A 12,492-nucleotide genomic window follows, 5' to 3' on the forward strand; every position below is an offset into this window, starting at 1 on the left:
AGGAATGCCCGGGTGGGGGATGTGTTGTGATGCCTTTGGCCTCCTCAAGAAGGATGTCAGGCACCCCTAGTCGGCTAACAATTTGTGAATTCATTAGTCTGGATAATGTAGCTCATTTCTTTTGCTGCTTATTTCACAGCCACCCTTTTCACAGCAGTGGGGAGAAGCCATGCACAGTATTCCCAGCAACATTTCGCTACCTTTGGAGAAATTTTTAGTTAACTGACCCTCCTCCTCCCCCTCCTCCCAATTTGCTTTAAGGATCTTAATTTCCCTCTTCTTGCCATCAGGGGAACATCTTTTCCTCCCCAGGCTCTCATTCACACTCCAAATCCAAAGCGCAGGTAAACAGACATTTATCCTGGCCTGTCAGCAGGCAGGAAAAGCTAATTAAAATATCTGTAGCTCTGCTGCATGGTATTGCAATTCTCTGCAATTGGATCAGAAAGCCGTTTGGCCAAAAGTAAATTGTATTTGAATTTATTATATTTTTATTTTATGCAGTTCCCTTTACTGTAACTACCCATAACATCTCTAATTATCATAAAAATGTCACTGCTCCGCATAAGTCTCTTTTCTCATTGCCTCAGACGTTCCTGAGAAGTCATGTGCCCATACAAACTGCCTGATTTGCAAAGCCCTCTTGTTAAAGCCTGTTTCCTTCTAAGTGCACTAAGAAAATTATGAAATGACACTTCCAGCTCTGCTTGGTGTGGACAGACAGGTTGGGGATGCCACAGCAGAGGAAAACCCACCCCATTATGAATCAAAGGAAAATATAATTTTGAAAATCATCTTGTGCTTCACATTTCACCCTGTGCCATTCACTGCCCACACCACTTCCCTCCATGGTTGTGTAGAGGAGAACTTCCCAGGGGTCAGCAGCAATGAACTGCAGACCTGTATGTTGCATGGTACACCAGGAGATGCAGTTACTACCAGTTTTACTCCTGAGCCGAAACTTAATCTAAATTTGAGAACAAAAGCATTCCTATTTGTCCTTGCATGTCAAGGATTACAACTATTGAAAGTGTTTTCTATCATCATCTTGTCACTTCCGCAGCTTCTTAATCTCCTTCTCTCTGCTGCTCTCTGCCTCCCTCTCACCAGCTCTCCCACTGCCCCAGGGATGTTTTGGCCCAGTGGCTGCTGGTCCATTCAGCTCCCTAATGAGAGAATTCAAATACCTAAACCAACCTTTTGCTAACAGCTTTTAGACAAACATGGCTATCTAGCAACAAGAGCAAACAAGTGCTGCAGATCACATGTGTGGTTTCAGCCATTTACTTCTCACCTTCAGATAACTTTCTGTAATGAAAGTTTCCCTTTTCACAGAATTTATAACATTCATTTGCTGACAGAAAAAGGCAAAACCCACAAACACCCAATTTTAAGACACTGAGTGTTTCAAAAACTTGGGCACCCGTGTCACACACTAATGGCTGGTGGAAGGAGCCAGCACTGCAGCATTATTTGCCCACCAGCCCCAGAAGACCATTGACATGACCTGGGAAAGAGCCAGGAGATAGTGAACATGGTGTGGATGAAGTCACCATTAAGCACCGTTATCTCAGAGTGAAAGAAAAACAGCTTGTTTTTTAAACCTTCAGCAGAGGAATTGAGTGTTATCTTTTGGCTGACACAAGGAAATCTTACTGCAGCTATTTATCTGAGAGCCAACTGATTTTGTAGTTTGCAAAATTAATAGTATTTAGCCTGTTAGTTTCCGTAGTAACCAGCCCAGCCATCCATCTCTGCCTGCGACAAGGTCTCTTCAGCATTTCACATAGTACTTAATCCATTTTCTTGCTCTCACCTCGCTCTCACCTTTACTTTCAGCACAGAATGCAACACAATCCACTGCCACTAAAGACTAGGCTGAGAGTCAGATTAAAATTATCCCTGTTTGCCCTGACCTCTTTTCTCTGCAGGTGAGAGTGTCCCCATTCAGCAGCTAAATGAAGCAGAAATGATGGAGTGTTTGTTTTCCCTGACTTTTCCTCAGCTTGCCAGTAAATTTACAGCCACGAATATGAAGTGTTAATTTAATGTTCCCACTGAGCATCTCATTGTCAACAAAGGCTTCAAACCATAAGAGAGGAAAAGGTTAGCTCATGCAGAAAATGACCCTTATGGTTTGATTGTCTTCTGGTCCAGACTAGCAGCAAGCAAAAAGCTAAGGGCTTTGACTTCCAGCTTAATGCATTTGATGGCAATAAATGGAACCTCTCTACATCCGCACGAAGAAAGAATCACCTGTAATGCTCACTTATTTGTCTGTGCAGGCAATCTCCGCCAAACCAAAAGGGAAGTGGGCCTCTCTCCTTGCTCCCACAACTAATTTGACAGAACCAAAAAGTTAAACCCTTCATTATCTCAAACTCAGACGGAAGGGGTTTGCTTGCTGGAAATTACAACAGAACATTAACAGTGGCATGAACCATGAAATTACTTTCTTCACCTGGTGCTTCAAAACTTTAAGGCCTTGGCTCTGGTGACATGCAAAAAAGTTCTTCCAGTGGAGAGGAGTCACGGAAGGAAGGAAAAAAAAGAAGGTTTAAATAATCAAAAGCCTTTTTCACATTTTCTTGCAGAATTATACCTGCAGAAGGCTTTATTCACAGCATGTTTAGTTCCTTTATCTCGTAAAATAAGCTTAATACTTACTGTAAGTAATATCTACAGAACTAATTTACAGACCAAGCAGACCATAAGCAAGAGCACCACAGTATGCTTTTTACTAAACTTACCCTGTTTGGTATCTTTAGGAAAAAACAAACCCTTGCAGTATTGTGGAATAGTACATAAAAATTAAGAAAAGACTGGAATAAAGGATTTTTTTTTCCCCTCCCTCACACCTGAAACTAAACTTGGAAGCCAGATTGAGATAATACATGCTTACAGATACAGAACTGGACTATTCAGTGAGAAGACAAGTTAATTCCGCTACTTTTTGGTACCCCCGCAAAACTCAGTGATTAAATTGGCAATTTCACAGGCTGCTTGCATTCATTCTGCTTAGGAACACACTGTTTTTCAAAGAAATTAATAAGAATTATTCAAATCTATCAGAGCCATCTGTCACATTAAATTGACTGGTCATTTACTTATGATGAGCCCACATATTCTGCATTACCAGGAGAAACTCCTGAGCCTTCCTGCCAACGCAGAGGCAGGACAGGGATGCTGCAGCCCCTCCCAGCCACACCACAGGACTCAGGGCGCTGGATGTGACAGGCACTTTCATGCATTTTAACGTGTTCAGCAAAGCATCACAGTTGACTGAACCCAAAAAGCCTGAAAGCAAATTGGAGCGTACAGTAAGGAAACTGCTTTGTTCTCCCTGATCACACAGCACTGCCATTCCTTCGCCAAATAAACCCCTGCCTCTTAACATTAGGTTTGGCCTGAACCAGAACACCAAGGTGTTACAGGGTCTACATGCAAAAAGAGACCCAAATGAGAAAGGACTGCTGAATGCATGAAATGGGATTCAGGAAAACACTCCAGGCCCAAACAGTCTTGAAAAGCCAGCTTTGCCACATTTGCTTCTAAAACTAACTAAAAGCCTCTACTAGCAGCCAAAGCATTAAAAAACCCGCCAAACATCTCAACCCCACCCAGGAACTATTAACTGGAAATCCACAAAAACATGTTTCTATGAGCACAGAACACAGATACATCTGAATATATAGGGCTTTCAAAAATGTGACTTAATTTGTGTTAAAACTTTTTAAATTGTTATAATTTTGACTCTCCATATCCTTCTTGTATTCAAAAACAAGCAGAAGAAAATGCCTTAAGAAATTACAGCAGTGTTTGCAGCCCATCTCTTACCTGTACACCAAGGCTGACAGGTATGTCAGAGGTCAGAGCTGAAGCACTGGGTTTTCAAAAAGGACCTAGATTATCTAGATTAGTTTCTTTAACACGTCCATCTGACTGCTCAGCTATTAGGAAGCAGCCCTTCATGTCCCTTGTGAACATCATTGAAATCACTGCCCCAGGAAAGCCAAACTGCTTAGGAACAGGTGAAGATGATGCATCTTGTAGGGACAAAAAACCCCAACATCCAAGAATAACAATGGAAATTGAATTTTAAAAGTCCCTTTTAGTTGTACTTCAGTAATACACAGACTGAATTAGGCATACTGAATGTGTCCCTTTTTTTAAGTGCCTGCAAGAAATACAGGCATGCTTGAAGAGACAGTGGTTTTTAGTTAAAAAAAATGTTCAGTGTGCCAAAATATGTTTAGAATCACCATGCTACAGTTCACTAACAGCACACACAAACCCACCCTGCCTTTGGTATCTATTTGCCAGTCTCATTGTCAGTTCGCAGTAGTCAGTTTGAAAGCAGCAATTCATTCTCTACAGTCTTTTCTTAACACAATTTTCAGCCTGCAATTTACATGATAGGAAAATTACAACCCTGCTGCACCATATTATGTGATATAAATGTTATTGCAATTAAGCCAACAAGGAAAATCCCAGAAAACAAAGATGTTTAGTTCATGCTTTCTGCCTATTCTCTCCCCAGAACTCAAGCAGTTACCACAGAGGGGAGAAAAGTTTCCCATTAGAAGATGCCTGCCAACAGCAGGAGCTCAGAAGCAGCACAAACCTGTAGCTGATGTGTTGGTTTTTCTCACACCTCCCTAGGAAGTTACTGGCCCAGAGCATAAGTGTGTGAGAACAAGCACTGTTTGAAAAATTAGGTGCAGCCAAAAGTGGTCCAGATATCTAGGCATCCTTCTGGCAGTGGAGCTAAGACATGCCAGGGTACCCCAGCAGGGATTTCCCATCAATTACATGGGAGATTTTCACTCCTCATTCTCAGCTTCCACCCAGGGTTTCCTTCTTCCAGCCACAGCTCCAAATGCCTCTGAACTTTGTGCACTAGAGGGTGCACCCATCCTCCCGGCACAGATAAATAGGATAGTTCTTGTTAAGTGCCCTCCACATTAAAGTCCATCAACTATTTTTAACCATTCTTGGCCAACATGCTGCCTGTCACCAATCTCTGGGTGAATCTCAGAGGAGAAAAAATATCTGCAAATTATTTTGCTACTTTTAAAGTCATGATACATCTATGGACAATATTGTTATAATGGCGAGGTTAGAAGTCTAATATAATACTAAATTATATATGGGGACAATTTAAGTGCCATGGCAGCTCAGGCATGTGAGTTGAATTGCACTGAGCACACAAGAACAAACAGGCTCTGGATTTAAATTGTTTGTCTGAAGCAACCATAAGTTCATGCTGAAATACGGGTGTCTAATTAGCTCCCAAAGGCTGAAACATCCCAGCTGGCACCAGGAGCCAGTGGTCATGGGAGCACAGAAAAATCAACGTTTTCTTCCTGGCTCCAGCTTTCTGACAAGGCTGTTAGAAGGATTTTACATTACACCCTAAGCTTCACAATCAGCTAGAATAAATAAAGATTTCACTGAAATATCCTTACTGGTAAGAGTACTAAGGAAAGAATGTACATAACCCCCACAAATTTATCCCCCCAGACCACTACTATGATGTGACAATTAGAAATAAGACCTACATGGTCCCATGGGTGGACACAGACCCCCATTTCTCATGTCACACACAGGCAGTGCTGCTGGTCTGGACAGACGCTGGAAAAAAAGCTTGTTTGCAACACCAGGTTTGCTTTACAAACACCTTGCACCTTTTCTTTCATGGGCTTAGTTACAGAAGTGTCAGCCATATTAAGCTACTTGTATTTCACTGTTTCTGAAGAGGAGATAGGAAAAAGAAGAGTCCTTGCATTCATCATTTACTCCAAGGTGCTGTAACCAGGTGGAAACTTGCCTTTTATATGCTGAACTGTGTCTATGAAAACACATTATCTTTAAGTGGGCACTGGAGGAACCACACACAACATTGACTTCATGCCCTCGCTAAGAGGGGATACTTCTGTCATTTGAAGATTTAAGTGGAGATTAGCACAAAGCTCACCTGCATCTTTTTTTTTTTGCCAATTCAGTGTATTTTGGACATGCTCTGTAGCAGCAAAGCTCCTGGCATGGCAAAGCCACAAAGAAGCCCTGAACTGTCCATATATTTTTGTCCTCTTAAATAAAATCAAGGACAGGTAGTTGCTTTTGCCCTTCATGTAACCAGAGCAGCTCTCCATTTTGTCTGTCATAACCCCTATTCTGGACAAAATCAGAGGCCAGATGTGCCAAGATCCTGGGGCAGAGCTGCAATTACTCAGGTGGCTTCCAAGTTCTTCCCCACTAGACTGCAGATGCAAAGCCTGGTCAGCACCTGAGCAGAAATGCTATTTTCTCAGCAGTCAACAAGCTCAAACACTTTAACATCCCCAGCTACTCTGCCATGTAGGAGACCTGAGAAGCAAAACAGGTATTTCTTCCTTCATGTTCTTTTTTTTTGGCTCCTAGGCCTGGGCACTGGAGGATCATGGAGAGACTGGTACAAGATTTGGCTGATTTGAACTTCCCTGAGCTTCCAGAGAGCTGTGGAAACCATTCACCACAGACCATTTTGGGTGCCAGGCAGGAGACCCTGTGGAAGATGTCCATAACTCTAGCTGTTCAAGAAGTGAAGAAAGCCTCTTGCAGGAGCTGGAAGGGAGCACCAGGTGCTTACCATAAAGGCCATTCATGAACAGGTCTTACCTCTCACACCCTCATGGCTGAATGCTCCCTGGCCCTTCAAAAGCCCTTTTCCCTCTGCCATGTGCCCAGCCAGTGGGATACGGAGCAGCCGCCAGTGCTGCAGCCACACGTCCCTAATGGCTCTCTCCCATGTGCTGCCACGCTCAGCTGATTAGTTGTGGGTGATCTGAAATGTCAAACTATTAGCCTTGACAGCTACTGCCAAGGTTACTATCAGCCGAAAATATCTTTTTAATAATGTAACTGTTTGCAAGTGGAAAAGATGATGCTTAAAATACAAAGCGGTAAATAAGTAGGAATTACTGAAACAAACCACAAAAAGCCTTCTGTTTTTAGTCAGCCTTTCCAAGGCACATCTTGGCTGGTTTTGACAGGATCATGTCCTTGCAGCAATTTGCAACATCGTAATTAAGACAGCAGAACCATTAAAAACAATGAAAGGCCTCCTACTAGAGTGTCCTCCCACCACACCTCTCACCTGCACACCCATCCTGCTGTGGGTCTGTAACCTCTACTTGTACAAATACTCCATCCCCCTCCAGGGGTGGGAACACCTGGAAGGAAAATAACTCTTCCCACAGAGAGAAAGGGGGACAGGGTTCTTCCCAGCATCTACAGCCAACACAGCACTGAATGAAACCACCCTGGTTTAGGATGGGACAAAAGCAGTCAGCTCTTCCTCAGATGTATTTTATCCAAGCGGTTTCTTCTCAAACACAGCTATTTGCTAGGATGGGTACATTCCCTCTCACTATTAGCAATTCTGGAACAGACAATTTGAAAGTATTCCCAGTTAAAAAAGAAACCCAAATGATGCTGCATTTAGCTACTGTTATGCTTGAAATGTCTTGTGATTTATTGGAAAAACATTAATTTATTTGAAACATTTTTTTACTCTATGCCAGTGCCACAGCAGGGAATAATCACCACATTTCAAGCTCAGAGCAAAACTCAGATACAGGAAAAAATTAAACAAGGATAACAGCAAGAAACTGTTAATGATCAAAAATATTTTACTGCAGGTTCAACAACAAAGTCTGGAGACGATAAGTCTGTGCGTGTACTAACATGATATAAAAAAGTGATTATTCAGCCATTCATGGGGACAGAGCTATTGATTCGAGTAACAAAGAACACTGTATAAACTGCAGTGGTTTTGCTCTCTTTAGCCTGGGAAAATTGATTTTCTTAAACATTCCCTTGAACCTGCAGTAGGGTTTAATCTGAACGTAAAGAAGCCTTTTATAAACTCCCATAAATTAAAAACCTCTCTTCATTTTGCACATTTTTGGCTCCTGCTGTTACAGCAGAAACCCAAAAAACTTTGGAGAAAGAGGTGGAAGTGATGATTGCATTTTGTTAGTGTTGCCAGTGCACATTTGTTTACACAGATTTAAAAATAACATGTAAGTATCGAATATAAGTGAAGCTAAACATAAGGCAGCTTAATACTTCTGCAAGACATGAAGACTGGAATCTAGCAGGAAAAGAGAGATAAGAGCATCATCACACCTGAATGGTGAGCAAACAAATGCAGAACTGCCCATGAGCCATCTTTCCATACTCTGGGCACATTGTGCTCCACAGAATAGCTATGAAGGTGAAGATATCTACAAGAGCCAACACCAAACCCTTCTGGATTTGCTTGTCCTGCTGCAAATAGGTTGCAGAAGGAAGCAGCAGCCACAGGGTAAGTGTTGCACACAACAGCTTTCCTGCTGGAGATGCAACAGGCCCTAGTAGCGACTGGATGTAGGCTTGAGGCTACTCTGGGTCTGTAATTCCAGGCAGCTCCAAAGCTTCCAGCTCCAGATCTGCCCCTGCAGTGTGACCCCCTGAGTTGTGGCAGGAGCAAACACCCCTTATTGTAGCTGTTATTAGTAGAGGACACAATGAGGAATCTTGGTAAATGTGTAAGCTAAACCTTGGAAAAGCGTGTGGAGGGGGCTTTGGTGAGAGCACTAGCACAGCACAGCTCCAGGGACAGCCCATCTGACCTGGGTGTTCCAGACCTGTGCCACTACAGCCCAAGGCTCTCAAGGGACCATCTCCTTCAGAACCATCAACAGCTGCAGGTGAGGTCTTGCCCAGCCCAGCCACAACCAACAACCTCTCTTCCTGCAAACTATAGTACAGGTCCTTGTCAGCATGCCTGGCTGGGGGGTGAGCAGTGGCAGAGGGTCCTCCTCCTGAGCCTGCTCCTGCAGGAGGACATTGGAGCACCAATGACATCCTTAGTTCTGGGCATATGGCAATACCAGCGCTAGCAGGATCTGTGCCTTGCCAACCAGGGCTCAGCCAGCACCAGCACCCCTTGAGCTGAGCCCAGCGTGGATGAGGGAAGCTGAAGGCTGTGGTGCATCCTGCTCTGCACCCAGGACTGGCACCAGCACATCCCACTCACACGTGGTGCCAGGGCTGTTTACAGCTCCTGCACACCACCGCCTTTGTGGGCCCGCTGAAAAACCCCAGTGTGCAGTATGCCACTGTACATCTACACTGTTGTTTTTCCCCTCAATAAGGCAGTAAATGACCTTTTATTCAAACAACAATTCCTAAAACAAAACCAAAAACCCACCGCCCTCAGAAGATCTGTGAGCAGAGAGGGACGATTTGTTATTTCAGCAGCAGCAGCCCTGTGTGCTATGCAAACAAACCCCATGCTCTGTGTTCTCATGAGCCTCCTGCTGACTTCGCAACTAATTTTGTTAGCAAAGAGAACACACTGGGCTGACATCAAGGCATCAAGGAGACCAGAGACGTTTGTTCATAACTTTGTAATGAACATTGATCAATCAATTTTTGCCCATGTGGGGAGGGAAAAGCCGACAAACAAAACCCATATGGGAAGATTCTGTTTAATGGCAGGAAGGGCAATTAGGCATCCAACCTTCCAGTGAAACTAGGTTCCTTACAGTCCTCAGTGCTTTTAAAAAGTCTTCCCCTTAAGCTCAGTGCAAGCAAAATCTACTGGCAAGACTCTAAAGGAGGAAAAAATCAGCTGCAATCAAGAGAATGGTTAGTGGGCCTGCAAACAGCACTTCTGAATGCAACAGAACAAAAAAGACAGGTAAAGGCTCCTTTCAAAGTGAAGGAAACTCTATATCCATGTGAGTCATCTTTTTTAGCATGTATTATATCAGAGCAAAAATATCAAAATAGAGAAAATGCTAATTAGCTATAAAAATAATTAAGTGTTCTGTAAATAATGGAACATGTGCATGTTTACTCAGGTCTACTCCTTAACACAAAAGCCCATCTCCTTTGCTGTTATCACTACAGAAGGTTTCTAGGCCTCATCCAAGTTCTTGCAAGGCATAGTATGGACCAATGGAGAGGCAGACCATGCCCCACAGGGACTGCAGCCCAAATACACAAGGGACAAAGGCAGAAGACAAGCAGAAAGGATGCAGTCAAGGTGAACTGTGCAACAGCAAAACCAAGAAAAAACACTAAAGTGTGTGGTTCAAGGTCCAACACCCCCTTCAGAGGCTCAGGTCGCTCAAATCTCATCCTCTGTGCACCAGCTCAGCAGAATGAGCTGCACAAGTGAGCCTGTGCAACCCCTCAGGGGCCTGCAGAACAGAGATGCTCATTTATACAGCTCACTAATTAAGTGCCAGAACCAGCCACCAAGGGATGAATTCACAACACCTTTGAAAACCTGTGCTGGAAGTACAGTCAAGAAAAGTGTCACAGAGTCAGTGACACTGCCCTGTACTATGGCCCAGGCTGGGCCAGTAATCCCTTCTCACCCTCACAGTTCACTCAAGTAATACACTCACATTTCAGGTGTGAAATGTCAGTGCTGGAATTTCAAGCTGCAAGCTGCTGAGATGATGGCTACTCACAGAATACTGACTGCTGCATTTGGACTCACAGGCATGATTTTCCCTGTAGAACTTCCCCTGAAGACTCCCTCATCTCACTAGCCTTGCAAAAAAGATAGGAAAGCTGCAAATGAATTTATGGAGGCAGAGGCTTCCAGCTACTTCTTTCCAACACTTGCAAACACAGAGAAACCTCATGCTTGGGTACTTCCTAACTAGCTGATTGTGTTACAGAGAAATGCTACGTATTAGTCCAACACACACAAAATGCAGTCTGTGGAAGCTAACAAATGCAAATTTCAGTGGAAGGAACAATCACACAACCAATTTAACAACAGGTACAGAGATAGCTCAATTGAATATCGGGAGAAGATATTTTTGTTCAGAGAGAAGCAACCCATATTTCTCTTCTGGGCTATGGAACCTATCTAGTATTTTCAATGTATTTACTGGACAGACAGCTAGATGGCAGAACAGCCCAGTGGAAGCACCCGAGCCCATTCCCCCGCTGGGGCAGGACAGGTTATCATCCCACAGCAGGATTCAGGACTATTCCATTGATACAATTTCCATTACTTGAGATGCAAACATGCCCTAAGGTGTGTGAAACAAGTTGCTCACCTGAGCAGCCTGGTATTTCTGCAGGCTCCCAGCTACTAACACCAAGGGTAAGTTCATACAGAGCAACAGGGCATAGTTCCAGCATAGGTCTAAGCAGAATGTTCTCCAAGCATGTTTAACCTGAGCTCCAGCTGTCAGCTTGTGCCAGTACTGTTAGATTTAATTTCCACGCCCTGAACTGCTACCTGACCCCAGGTGGCTCCCTGGAATCCTGCTTGCCCTTTGCCTAGAGTTCATCAATGCTCTGGGGGACAATCCCTCCATGCCACATGCCTGCACAGCACTTTGCACTGCAATGTAGTTGTCCTGACACTGCAAGGATACTGCAGAGAAACAAAAAAACCCCCCAAAAACAGCTGTAAAACAAAGCAGCTCAACACAGCATGAGCCAGCAGAAACACCCCTGCACAGAAGAGGCTGGGGCTGACAGAATTAGCTCCGAGGGAGAGAGTTCTGTGATTTAAGAGCTATACAAAAGCAGCCAAATGGAGAAGAGAGATTAAGCACATCTTCCAAAGTTTACTCTTGCAGCCTCACTAACAGTTCACAACACTATTTACTTAGCAAGTGTTTGCGACCTTATTTTCCCTTCGGAAAGGGCATGCTCTGAGGTTGCACTGGAACACAACCTCCCGCTCATTAGCTGGCTCCCCGAGCAGGGAAATGCCACCTGGAGTGATGTCAGGGCTACCGAGCTGCACACCAAACTGCCCAGGGATGGTGCTGTGCCCCTCCTGCAGCTGAGTGACATTTAGCCAGGCCCTGTGAGCTACAGAGCTCAGGAACATCGCGCTGTCAATCTCCCTCCCATATCTCCGGGGGCTTGCAAGAGCCAAGCTCGCAGCAGCTGTCCTCTCTGCAGCCAACTCACCATCTCCTTCAGCTGCCCATTTCCACAGGAGCAGCAGAGCTCCTTCGCTCTGAGAACAGCTTTGCCTGGAACTGGCTGGGAGGAGGACAAGGAGGTGGCACTGGCTGCAGGCAGAGCAGGAATTTCAAGTCTTTCTTGATAAAATGAGTTCTGGCAGTTTTAAGCATTTATACAACTGGAAATATTTACTTTTTTATTTATAAGAATCAGCATAGCTGAAAAAAAATGTGGAAGGAGCTGACAAGAGAAAACATGAATGCTATATAGAGTAACTACACAAGTACTTGCATCCTGTCTTGGTCACAGCATCAGGTGCTCAGCTCCAGCACACCAGCATATCCACAGCCCTGACACTGAGGCTATTCTGGCTTGCACAGGCTGAGGATCCGGTCAATGAAGCACTGAGCAATACCATTAATCACAAAACTAGCGCCTTTGGGAGCCCTATCTATGCGTTTTCTCCAGAGCTCCTCGCTGCAGACAGAGGCAGCAGAGCTCATGCAGTCATCT

At 44.2% G+C, this 12,492-nt stretch overlaps 1 protein-coding gene across 1 annotated transcript in view; it reads left to right on the forward strand.

Annotated features, from left to right (window-relative positions):
• RALGAPA2 (Ral GTPase activating protein, alpha subunit 2 (catalytic)) overlaps positions 1–12,492 on the forward strand; it is a 156,895-nt gene that overhangs the window by 716 nt on the left and 143,687 nt on the right. The gene's annotated exons all lie outside the window — the stretch shown is intronic.

This window comes from Chaetura pelagica, unplaced genomic scaffold (genome assembly GCF_000747805.2).
Source record: "Chaetura pelagica isolate M959 unplaced genomic scaffold, ChaPel_1.0 scaffold171, whole genome shotgun sequence".
In the NCBI taxonomy this organism is placed as follows: Eukaryota; Metazoa; Chordata; class Aves; order Apodiformes; family Apodidae; genus Chaetura; species Chaetura pelagica.